The 12,567-nt window shown below is 50.4% G+C and overlaps 1 pseudogene; it reads left to right on the top strand.

The window, feature by feature from the left end:
* The first annotated feature begins 7,279 nt into the window (after window positions 1–7,279).
* On the top strand, window positions 7,280–9,783 carry LOC136578788 (uncharacterized; annotated as a pseudogene).
* Window positions 9,784–12,567: the final 2,784 nt, after the last annotated feature.

Genomic DNA, 12,567 nt, shown 5'->3' with positions numbered 1-12,567 from the left:
CACGGAGTGGGGAGCTGCAGGGGAGAGCGGGGAGGAACGGAGGGGAGATCTTTCTTTCCCTCTCTCCCGCCCGCTCTCCCCTGCTCCCCGCTGCGACTCACCTGTCAGCCGCAGCGGCATCCGAATCTTCAGGGACGAGCACAGCGATACTCGGATAAAGCAAATTACTCGAGCGAGTAGTGCTTTTCCGAGTACGCTCGCTCATCTCTAGTGCGCTTTTCTGGCCAATAGAAAGACAGGGAAGGCATTACAACTTCCCCCTGCGACGTTCAAGCCCTATACCACCCCCCTGCAGTGAGTGGCTCGCGAGATCAGGTGTCACCCGAGTATATAAAGCGGCCCCTCCCGCGGCTCGCCACAGATGCATTCTGACAGAGATCAGGGAAAGTGCTGCTGATGCCGGAGCTGCTATAGGGAGAGTGTTAGGATTGATTTTAGGATTCAAGAACCACAACGGTCCTTCTTAGGGCCACATCTGACCGTGTGCAGTACTGTTGAGGCTGCTTTTTGAAGTGTTGCACTTTTTTTTTTTTTTTTTGTATATCGGCCGTACAGAGCATTGCGTCCAGAGCATTGCGTCCTGCAGTAATTTTACATAGTCCACGGCCAGTAGTAGTGGTGAGGCAGGGACAGTGAAAGACATATCCAGTCTATATAGGCAGTGGGCTTTTCCAAAAAAATTTGGGAGAAAAAATCTATTTGGGCTGCCTGTGACCGTCCTGACTGTACTGCGTCTCTGCTGGGGGTAGTTGTCCTAATTCATACGCAGCCGGCTAAGTGTTACAGCAGGCTTGCGCAAAATTCTTTCCTGCCTCTGCTGTGCGTTCCATAAGCGAAGTCAGCCTCCAACCACAGGCCAATAAGCGGCACATTTAATTACAGCATTCTGTTTCTGCACTACTGGTAATACAGCATGCTGAGGGGTAGGGGTAGGCCTAGAGGACGTGGACGCGGGTGAGGACGCGGAGGCCCAAGTCAGGGTGTGGGCACAGGCCGAGCTCCTGATCCAGGTGTATCGCAGCCGACTGCTGCGGGATTAGGAGAGAGGCACGTTTCTGGCGTCCCCACATTCATCTCACAATTAATGGGTCCACGCGGTAGACCTTTATTAGAAAATGAGCAGTGTGAGCAGGTCCTGTCGTGGATGGCAGAAAGTGCATCCAGCAATCTAACGACCACCCAGAATTCTGCGCCGTCCACTGCTGCAACTCTGAATCCTCTGGCTGCTGCTCCTCCTTCCTCCCAGCCTCCTCACGCCATTACAATGACACATTCTGAGGAGCAGGCAGACTCCCAGGAACTGTTCTCGGGCCCCTGCCCAGAATGGGCAGCAATGGTTCCGAATCCTCTCCCACTGGAGGAGTTTGTCGTGACCGATGCCCAACCTTTGGAAAGTTCCCGGGGTCCGGGGGATGAGGCTGGGGACTTCCGGCAACTGTCTCAAGAGCTTTCAGTGGGTGAGGAGGACGATGACGATGAGACACAGTTGTCTATCACTCAGGTAGTAGTAATTGGAGTAAGTCCGAGGGAGGAGCACACAGAGGATTCGGAGGAAGAGCAGCAGGACGATGAGGTGACTGACCCCACCTGATTTGCTACGCCTACTGAGGACAGGTCTTCAGAGGGGGAGGCAAGTGCAGCAGCAGGGCAGGTTGGAAGAGGCAGTGCGATGGCCAGGGGTAGAGGCAGGGCCAGACCGAATAATCCACCAACTGTTTCCCAAAGCGCCCCCTCGCGCCATGCCACCCTGCAGAGGCCGAGGTGCTCAAAGGTTTGGCTGTTTTTCACTGAGAGTGCAGACGACCGACGAACAGTGGTGTGCAACCTTTGTCGCGCCAAGATCAGCCGGGGAGCCACCACCACCAGCCTCACCACCACCAGCATGCGCAGACATATGATGGCCAAGCACCCCACAAGGTGGGACGAAGGCTGTTCACCGCGTCCGGTTTGCACCGCTGCCTCTCCCCCTGTGCCCCAACCTGCCACTGAGATCCAACCCCCCTCTCAGGACACAGGCACTACCGTCTCCTGCCTGCACCCACACCCTCAACTCCGCTCACCTCGGCCCCATCCACCAATGTCTCTCAGCGCACCGTCCAGCCGTCACTAGCGCAAGTGTTGGAGTGCAAGCGCAAGTACGCCGCCACGCACCCGCACGCTCAAGCGTTAAACGTGCACATAGCCAAATTTATCAGCCTGGAAATGCTGCCGTATAGGGTTGTGGAAACGGAGGCTTTCAAAGGTATGATGGCGGTGGCGGCCCCGCGCTACTCAGTTCCCAGTCGCCACTACTTTTCCCGATGTGCCGTCCCAGCCCTGCACGACCACGTCTCCCGCAACATTGTACGCGCCGTTACCAACGCGGTTACTGCCAAGGTCCACTTAACAACGGACACGTGGACAAGCACAGGCGGGCAGGGCCACTATATCTCCCTGACGGCGCACTGGGTGAATTTAGTGGAGGCTGGGACAGAGTCAGAGCCTGGGACCGCTCACATCCTACCCATCCCCAGAATTGCGGGCCCCAGCTTGGTGGTGGTATCTGCGGCGGTGTATGGTTCCTCCACTAAACCACCCTCCTCCTCCTCCTCCTACGCAACCTCTGTCTCGCAATCAAGATGTGACAGCAGCAGCACGTCGCCAGCAGTCGGTGTCGCGCGGCACGGCAGCACAGCGATGGGCAAGCATCAGTAGGCCGTGCTGAAACTACTCAGCTTAGGAGAGAAGAGGCACACGGCCCACGAACTGCTGCAGGGTCTGACAGAGCAGACCGACCGCTGGCTTGCGCCGCTGAGCCTCCAACCGGGCATGGTCAGGTGTGACAACGGCCGTAACCTGGTGGCGGCTCTGCAGTTCGGCAGCCTCACGCACATGCCATGCCTGGCCCACGTCTTTAATTTGGTGGTTCAGCGCTTTCTGAAAAGCTACCCACGCTTGTCAGACCTGCTCGGAAAGGTGCGCCGGCTCTGCGCACATTTCCGCATGTCCCACACGGACGCTGCCACCCTGCGCACCCTGCAACATCGGTTTCATCTGCCAGTGCACCGGCTGCTGTGCGACGTGCCCACACGGTGGAACTCTACGCTCCATATGTTGGCCAGGCTCTATGAGCAGGGTAGAGCCTTAGTGGAATACCAACTCCAACATGGGCGGCGCAGTGGGAGTCAGCCTCCTCAATTCTTTACAGAAGAGTGGGCCTGGTTGGCAGACATCTGCCAGGGGGAAGAGACAGCTTGGCCCACTGCTGAGGGTACCCATGCTGCTTTCCTGTCATCCTTTCAGCGTGTATGGCCTGAGGAGGAGGAGGATCCTGAAAGTGATCTTCCTAGTGAGGACAGCCATGTGTTGCGTACAGGTACCCTGGCACACATGGCTGACTTCATGTTAGGATGCCTTTCTCGTGACCCTCGCATTACACGCATTCTGGCCACTACGGATTACTGCGTGTACACACTGCTCGACCCACGGTATAAGGAGAAACTTTCCACTCTCATACCCGAAGAGGAAAGGGGTTCGAGAGTGATGCTATACCACAGGACCCTGGCGGACAAACTGATGGTAAAATTCCCATCCGACAGCGCTAGTGGCCGAAGTCGCAGTTCCGAGGGCCAGGTAGCAGGGGAGGCGCGGAGATCAGGCAGCATGTACAGCACAGGCAGGGGAACACTCTCTAAGGCCTTTGACAGCTTTCTGGCTCCCCAGCAAGACTGTGTCACCGCTCCCCAGTCAAGGCTGAGTCGGCGGGAGCACTGTAAAAGGATGGTGAGGGAGTACGTAGCCGATCGCACGACCGTCCTCGGTGACGCCTCTGCCCCCTACAACTACTGGGTGTCGAAGCTGGACACATGGCCTGAACTCGCACTGTATGCCCTGAAGGTGCTTGCTTGTCCTGCGGCTAGCGTCTTGTCAGAGAGGGTGTTTAGTGCGGCTGGGGGAATCATCACAGATAAGCGTACCCGCCTGTCAACCGACAGTGCCGACAGGCTTACACTCATCAAGATGAACAAAGCCTGGATTTCCCCAGACTTCTCTTCTCCACCAGCGGACAGCAGCGTTACCTAAACAATACGTAGGCTGCACCCGCGGATGGAAGCATTGTTCTCTATCACCATCAAAAACGTGGACCTTTTAGCTTCATCAATCTGTGTATAATATTCATCCTCCTCCTCCTGCTCCTCCTCCTGAAACCTCATGTAATCACGCCGCACGGGCAATTTTTCTTAGGACCACAAGGCTCAGTCATATAATTTTTGTAAACAATTTTTATACGTTTCAATGCTCATTAAAGCGTTGAAACTTGCACCTGAACCAATTTTTATTTTAACTGGGCTGCCTCCAGGCCTAGTTACAAATTAAGCCACATTAACCAAAGCGAATAATGGGTTTCACCTGCCCTCTTGGTTGGGCATGGGCAATTTTTCTGACGTACATTAGTACTGTTGGTACACTAATTTTTTGAGGCCCTCGCCTACAGTGTAATCCAATAAATTTTTTGCCCACCTGCATTAAAGCTGACGTTACATCAGCTGTGCTGGGCACTGCAATGGGATATATTTATGTACTGCCGGTGGCTTCCTGGCACCCACCCATGCTGTCGGTCCACAGGGAGTTGTAACTGCATGTGTCCACTTCTAAAGAACCCCAGTCTGACTGGGGCATGCAGTGTGGGCCGAAGCCCACCTGCATTAAACATGACATTACCTCAGCTGTGATGGGCAATGCAATGGGATATATTTATGTACCACCGGTGGGTTCCAGGGAGCCACCCATGCTGTCGGTCCACACGGAATTGTAACTGCATGTGTCCACTTCTAAAGAACCCCAGTCTGACTGGGGCATGCAGTGTGGGCCGAAGCCCACCTGCATTAAACATGACATTACCTCAGCTGTGATGGGCAATGCAATGGGATATATTTATGTACTGCCGGTGGCTTCCTGGCACCCACCCATGCTGTCGGTCCACAGGGAGTTGTAACTGCATGTGTCCACTTCTAAAGAACCCCAGTCTTACTGGGGCATGCAGTGTGGGCCGAAGCCCACCTGCATTAAACATGACATTACCTCAGCTGTGCTGGGCAATGCAATGGGATATATTTATGTACCGCCAGTGGCTTCCTGGCACCCACCCATGCTGTCGGTCCACAGGGACTTCACCATAGGGAGTTGTACCTGCCTGTGTCTATGAATTAAAAACCCCGGGCAGGTTGGGGCATGCAGTGTGGGCCGAAGCCCACCTGCATTTAATCTGACGTTAGCTCTGCTGTCCAGGGCACTGCAATGGGATACATTTATGTACAGCCGGTGGGTTCCAGGGAGCCACCCATGCTGTGGGTGCACACGGAATTCCCATTGCGGAGTTGTACCTGCCTGTGACTATTTATAAAAAACCGCGGTCTGACTGGGGCATGCAGACACCTTGACAGAATGAATAGTGTGTGGCACATAGGTTCCCCATTGCTATGCCCACGTGTGCAGCTCCTGATGGCGGTGGCACAGGATTATATTTCTCATTGCTTCTGTACAGCATTGTGGGCTATCGCCCCGCCCCTTTTACAGAGGGTCGCTGCCTAGCCATGCCAACCCTCTGCAGTGTGTGCCTGTGGTTCCTCCTCATGGCAGATGCACTTATAAATAGACTTGAGGGTGATGTGGCATGAGGGCAGCTGAAGGCTGCGCAGGGACACTTTTGTGTGCGCTGTGGACACTGGGTCGTGCGGGGGGGTGGGGTGGGGTTGGGCAGCATGTAACCCAGGAGAAGTGGCAGCAGAGTGTCATGCAGGCAGTAATTGTGCTTTGTTGGAGGTAGTGTGGTGGTTAGCTAAGGTATGCATTGCTAATGAGGGCTTTTCAGAAGTAAAAGTTGTTGGGAGGGGGGGGGGGCACTCTTGCCGCTATTGTGGCTTAATAGTGGGACCTGGGAACTTGAGATGCAGCCCAACATGTAGCCCCTCGCCTGCCCTATCCTTTGCTGTGTCGTTCCCATCACTTTCTTGAATTGCCCAGATTTTCACAAATGGAAACCTTAGCGAGCATCGGCGATATACAAAAATGCTCGGGTCGCCCATTGACTTCAATGGGGTTCGTTACTCGAAAAGAACCCTCGAGCATCGCGAAAATTTCGTCCCGAATAACTAGCACCCAACCATTTTGGTGCTCGCTCATCTCTACTAATGAACAGTAATGGTCAGAAAACAGCAGAAGTCCACCAGGGTTGGATCCAGAAGGAAGTCCTGTACTGGAGTTTTATCTCATCCAGGCTAAGCATTTGGGTGAAATGTACCCTCCCTCCAGTACTCTCCCTTACACATGTCTACAATAGATTAAATGGAAGCGGAGACATTGGGTAACATTGTCTTCTGCCTTTGAACTAACAGTTTGTTTATTAGATAAAATCTAGTAAACTAATGAATATCAAAGTCAACTTTATTGAACAATGCAGATATTTTATTACAGACATTGCCTGTTATTCCATGTTCTGCCAGATACTAGCTTGAGCCAGGGGTATACCAAGCTATTAAATGCTTTCTTGGTGTCAGAAGCTATTATATACCTGCTCCTGTTCAAGAATGCAGCATGACCCTGACTCAGTCCAGAATTGACACAACCTTCCTTATATTTCTGACTCCATTAACAAATTCATTTTGCTGGCCCACTATCAGGTTAGGTAGAAATTAAGCTAATTTGGTAGCCAGAATTATTCTATATACTGTATTTTTATATTGACACTTATGAGCAATATACAGTTAGGTGATAAGACCCAGGATTAGTGAGATATTTGTCCTTTTTAGATATTATCTTTAAATATGCAGTTTTAGCCTAGGTTCACACTGGGCGGATTTGCTGCGGAAGTCCTGCGTATTTTCCGTTGCGTATTTGCCGCAACCCAGACGCATCTGCGGCAAATCCGCATTTTCAGCCTTAATTTTGTTGCGGTTTTATACGCGTATTTTATTGCAGTTTAACCGCCTCAAAATCCGCCTCGAAGAAGCTGCGGAAAATACCGCAGCGGAATTTGCTGTGTAGTCGCGTATTTTCTTGCAGATTTTGCTGCAGATTTCGACTGCTTCCTGTGATGTCATGATCCCTCCCCACAACAGGGAAGGAAGTGGGAACACCCTGTGCCAACTCAGAGCAGCACTGACCCCTTGTTCAGGGAAAGCAGCTACTGTGGTGAACAGAAAGCAGCAGAGCTAAGAACATAGCAAGATGGAAAGTGGCCGCAGTATACATCTCCGGAAATATTACCGGTGAAAATATCTCATATGTGTACTGCTGATGCACGCCGGAAAATCCAACAAGGTCAGCTATATATGTGAAATGAAAATGTGTGTTTCACTTGCTAAACTTGCGAATAGTGGGCTAATGTATTGCTGAAAATTTTATGTTGCAGACCGGATGGGGATCCAGGCGCTATTGGGTGCATCCCCTGTTGATGGAGCGTGGGACGAAGGGGCACTTTGTAAGCCTTTACCAAGATTTGAAAAAGTACGTATATTATTGCCCGAAATTTGCTTCGCCACTACTGAAGCAGTAATGTTATTTAATCACTGTTTCGCTCTCTCTCTCTCTCTCTCTCTCTGTTTCCTCTCTCTCTACCTCTCTTTGTGTCTCTGTATATCTCTCTCTCTCCCTTCTTTTTCCCACTCTCTCTCTCTCTTTCCCTCTCTATCTCTCTGTTTCTCTCTCTCTCTCTGTCCTCTCTCTCTCTCTGTCCTCTCTCTCTTTCCCTTGGTCTGTCCTCTTTCTCTCCCTCTTTCTCACTTTTTTGTATATTTCTCTCCCTTCTTTTTCCCTCTCTCTCTTTCTTTCCCTCTCTCTACCTTTCTGTATATCTCTCTCTCCCAATGTTTCCCTCTCTCTCTCTTTATTTCCCTCTCTATCTGTCTGTTTCTCTCTCTCTCTCTCTCTCTCTCTGTCTTTCTGTGCCCACCACACACACAGTCTCACACTGTCTCTCTCTGTATTTCTCTCTCTAGCCATCCGGAGAAGTTCATCCTGTTCTGCCGCCTGCCGCAGGAGGCTTTCGAGCGTCTTCTGGAGCTGGTGCGCCGGGATCTCACATTTCAGGACACCTGAATGCGAAAGGCGATCACTGCAGAGGAAAGGCTGCTCATCACCCTTCGGTAAGTAACCAAAATATGCCTTTTGTAACAATTACTTACTGATTGAGTCTGACTGGAGACCGGTTAAAACGGCATTGTACACTGACATGGTATTGGCACGCACGTATCCGTCTGGGAGCGCGATGGAACTTAGATCCCTTGCACAGTCCTCCATAACTCATTGCCAGTTCAGTCTCGTTGATGTGCGTATGTGTGAGTCCTAGGCGTACTTTACCGGTGCATCAGTCAGCTCCTGGAGTTGGTGGTTGTCGTAGCAAACTGTAATTTTTCATATAAATCCCTTGCTAGCTAGTGCACCTGTACCCAATAATCTGACAACACAATTACAAACCCCTGTGGCAACACGATCTCAGAGCCGAGTTACCGGAGGTGACAACCCCCCCCCCCCCCCCCCAAAAAAAAGCCGCTTTGCATCTGTCCCACTAAGCAACACTGAGTATAGGAATGGCGACGCGAAATTAATTTTTCACAATTTTACTGTGCCCATGTAGTGCAACGGTACGATGCAGATAAATGAAGACTAAAAATGGACAAATAGTCTATGCTTCATTCAACATCATTGTTGTAATGGAATGCAGATAGCAAGGAAGTTCCAGTCACTTTGGCCACATATTTCCATTTAATGAAAATGCTGAAAATGTAATCTGTGGATCTGTATGTGACATGCTACTTTTGTTCTTTTGATTTTACTAATCCTTTTCCCTTTTTTCTCTGCTTCCTTTTCAGCTTTCTTGCCACAGGAGAGAGCTATGCATCCCTGCATCTCCAATTTTGTGTTGGTAAATCTACCATCACTGAAATTGTGAGGTGCACATGCAGCGTCATCTGGTAGAAGTTGCAGCCCATCGTGATGCCTTCACTATCCGAGGAGACTTGGCAACGTGTTGCAGCAGGCTTTCAAACTGTTGCCAAATTTCCTAACTGCATAGGCGCGGTTGATGGCAAACATGTCCGTGTGCTTCAGCCACCGCACTCAGGCTCAAAGTTTTACAACTGCAAGAAATATTTCACTGTAGTCCTGATGGCGGTGGCTGATGCACATTCTAAATTTGTTTGCATCGATGTCGGCGCCTATGGTAGTACTGGGGATTCTCGGGTGCTGCGAACATCACAGATTGGGATGCAAATTCTCCGAGATGGCATTACGCTCCCAGCCCCACAACCTTTGCCGGGAACCACACATCCAGTCCCCTTCGTGATGGTATCGGATGAGGCTTTCCCGTTGATGCCGAACCTGTTGCGCCCATACCCGCGAAGAGGACTGAATGCCCGGAAAAGGATTTTTAATTATAGGCTGAGCCGGGCACGTCGAGTGGTTGAATGTGCCTTCGGGATTATGGTTAGTCAGTGGAGGGTTCTAGGGACTACCCTAATGGTAGACCCTACCACAGTTGATGACCTTGTCAAGGCATGTTGTGTTCTTCACAACTACCTCTGGGAATATCGCCCCGAGGTAGATATGGAAGAACTCCACCCTGCCTTTGACACGGTCATCAACTGGGGTGCTGGACGTCCTGCTGCAACCGCTGTGCAGGTACGCGAACACTTCACTGACTACTTCCATAGTCCCGAAGGCGCCGTGCCATGGCAGTACTCTTGTGTGGGTGGTGTGCAGCCCTAATCGCAGTTTGATCCCCCGGCAACCAGCTCCAGAAGAACGATGAAGACCAAGTTCAAGCAAAATGTTTATTTGCGGCATGACATGACAAACATGGACAATACAAAAATCGTGTTTCTTGTGCTAATGCACTGCTTTTTCAAGTTGTTACTAAATAAAAACAAAGTTATTTGGCAGAACAGTTTCGTCATTTTTGTGGGGTTTATTTTGGCTGAGTTGGGCCACCACAATGAGAAGTGAGATAGCGAGCCTCAAGTAAGGGAACAAAAATAAACTAACTTCAACCAGACGTACGACTCACATCTCCTGTTTTGGGTATCTAGGGGGTGAAATCCCAACATTTACATTTTTTAAGAACAAATTAAAAAAGAATAAATAACAAATGACAGAGACTTTAGCAGTACCCCAACCTTGGAGGACAGCCATCCAGCTAGCAGCCAGTCAATATGTGATAAGTAAGGCACACAGTCGGTCAAATGTAGATACACGATACATGCCTTTGTTTTCTTTCCCACAATAATGTACTCATTAACGCAAGAAAGCCAAAGGAATGTGTGGCATTTGGGCGCGTTGCAGCCGGCCAGGGAGCTCCGGTTAGAGGACACAGTTTTTTAACAATCTTCCCCCTCAGCATTCCAGAGTAATTACGGGGACACCAGGCAATCCCATGCAGTGTAACACACGATAACGGCTCTTGAGAAGATGCAAACTTCACCTAGCAAATACACGACATTGCAGTGATCTGACAATGACTGAGGGGTCACTGAAGTGCCGTATAAGTCCTGTATGTGACTTCACTTCTTTGCGAACTGGCCGGTGGTGAATTAAATACTGAGGGAGCGTTTTGTGATGTTTGTGACAAAGGGCTGTTCATGAGTGACATGAACGACTGTTGTGATGGTGAACCGCTCGTCATGTTCTCCGTGAAACCACTATCGTGTGAAACATACTGTATCGGATAGCCTGGTGTCCTTGCAACCCTGTCTGGTTGTTCAGGGCAAAATTGTGATGGAAACAAGTTTCGTGAGGACGGGGGGTTGGCAGCAAATGCGGCATTTTTCATTGCCTTTATAATATCGCATGAGTCAGCGAGAGGGCGTGGAGACCCAAAGACCTCGAGAGCAGCATAAATAACTGGCGATATTGCCCATTGGCGCTCAGCGGATAACTCACTGCCGCACCCATCGTATCCCATTGGTCTTCCGTGTCAGCGCGACGCAACAGTGCCATTGCTTCTTCGGCTGCATCAAGCTCTTTTTTTTTTTTACGTCCCCGGGTAACAACGTTACGTACGGCTGGCTCACAACTGGGCTCCCTTTGGTTCCCTGGCCTGCTAGCCGCCGCTGTTTGTCCCGACGCTTCAATGCTAACGCAATTTGTGTCTGAATCAGGTGCACTTAGTCGGCTGTCGTCCAAGGTTGGGGTACCTGCATTTATTTCAATATCAGCAGACAATTGTGTGGCCTGCTGGCCCGATTCTTCTGATGTTTCTTGCATCGCGGATTGCGACGGCTGCACGTTACCGCTGGTTCTGTGAAACATAAAACAACAATTATGTAGAGGAGGACAACAATATTAAAGGGGTTGTCCCGTAAAAGCAAGTGGGGTTATATACTTCTGTATGGCCATATTAATGCACTTTGTAATATACAGTACATCGTGCATTAATATGGCCATACACAAGTATATAAGCCCACTTGCTTGGACTGGACAACCAGTTTTGAGTAAGGCTGTGGCGCTAGAACTTACGGTCGCAGTTGTCTGCCGCTTCGTATAAACGCCAGCTCTTCAGCATATGGACATTTCTTTTTTGAGGGAGAAGAGCCACTCTTTTCGCACTCCTTTTCATGCTTTTTGTAGCGATCGCGGACAGACCGCCATCGATTTTTGACATCTTTCACTGCAAGGTAAAGAAAAATGTTACATTCAAGGCCATCCAATTTTACCTTTCTTCATTCTCTCCTCTTTGCTGCAAGGAACAATGCAGGTAAATCAGACACATCATCGCTGCAATAGCAAGGGAATCAGCAATTTATGTACATACAAATGTAAACTTACATATCTCACTTTGACGGGCAGCTGTGGCAGTGTCCCAATCCGGATACATCCCCGAGCACACTGATAACCATGCGTCCGCCTTCACATCTCTGTCACTGTAGCACTCGTCGGCTGTGTCCCAGATTTGGGGCTTACTTTCAACCTACAAGAAAAGGGATATAAGCACATGCAGTCGAGCAGAACGTCACTTCACATGAGTGTCCATTCCCCGTAGTTTTGTAACGCCAAATTGCCACTGTGTTAAGCGACCAAAGGCCAATCCAAAAGGCGGCTTGGCCATTGCCTCATATCGTCAGGCTGCTGGCACCATTGCGTATTTGTGCTCGTGGCTCGCAGAGGTGTGGACACAAATTACACTCACCCGCCGCCACCTTCAGATATGTGACGAAGGATGAAAGACGTGGTTAACTCACCAGCATAATCATTCTCGAGACGTTAATCCCCATGCGCTGGTACCACGCCATCTCTTCTATTTGTCTGAGGTTGGGTGGATTACTATGAACTTCCTGCCTGAAAAAAAAAAAAAAATTAGGTTTGCAGATCCATAACCTGCAGCACTGGCTGTGTGATGAATGTGGGAATGAGTGTACGACACGCATAAGTTTACCTTCGGCCGCTGGTATCATCATAAGGCGTGTGTTGGGGCTCCGTTGCTGTTGGTAGTGGTGCTGGCAGCGGTGGTTGCATGGGTGCCGCCTGTAGCGGTGGTTGCTGGGGGGACACCTGTAGTGGTAGGTGGTGGCAGGGGTGCCGCCTGTAGCGGTAGGT

This window comes from Eleutherodactylus coqui, chromosome 9 (genome assembly GCF_035609145.1).
Source record: "Eleutherodactylus coqui strain aEleCoq1 chromosome 9, aEleCoq1.hap1, whole genome shotgun sequence".
Taxonomy (NCBI): Eukaryota; Metazoa; Chordata; class Amphibia; order Anura; family Eleutherodactylidae; genus Eleutherodactylus; species Eleutherodactylus coqui.
This window is presented reverse-complemented; position numbering and strand designations above follow the sequence as displayed.